This window comes from Crocuta crocuta, unplaced genomic scaffold (assembly GCF_008692635.1).
Source record: "Crocuta crocuta isolate KB4526 unplaced genomic scaffold, BGI_CrCroc_1.0 scaffold86, whole genome shotgun sequence".
NCBI classification, from domain to species: Eukaryota; Metazoa; Chordata; class Mammalia; order Carnivora; family Hyaenidae; genus Crocuta; species Crocuta crocuta.
In genome coordinates, this window is record NW_027530972.1 from 300,958 (window position 1) to 301,544 (window position 587).

Sequence of the window (587 nt, forward strand, 5' to 3'; positions counted from 1 at the left end):
AACCCTGGTCCTTATCTCTGGTCCTTCACACCCCACAGGCCATAAAAAATGAAAGCTCAAGTTGAATCTTTTGTTAATGCACTCCAGGCAGGCAAAAGTGAGCTTACTTCTTTCAATTTTTGTTTTCGTTTTGTTTTTTACTTCCTCTGCATATTCCTTACTTTCTCAGCAACTCACTTATACATTAAATACTCACACACAGAAATCAGAAATTAATTTATGGTAATCTTATGGAAATAAAAAGGAGTGGAGAAAAAGAGAGAATAACAATGCAAACTCTGTTCCATGAGTGTGGAATTCAGTGGCAGCTGTCATTGTTTTCTTAATCACTGCAATACACTGATTTGTTTTGTTCTGTTTTGTATTTGCATTGTTATTGTTAGAGAAAGTGAGATTTTTATAGGGAGACAGAGATAAAGTACACTCACCCCCATCTAGGTAGATAGTGAGCCATAAGTGGATCACTACTATCTTGTTGAATTTACAAATAGTATTCTCCCAACAATGTATTACTTTAAATGAATAGCTTTTCTTAAATTGAATTTGTTTTCCAATCAACATTATTAGGTAAATATGAAAATTTGAAC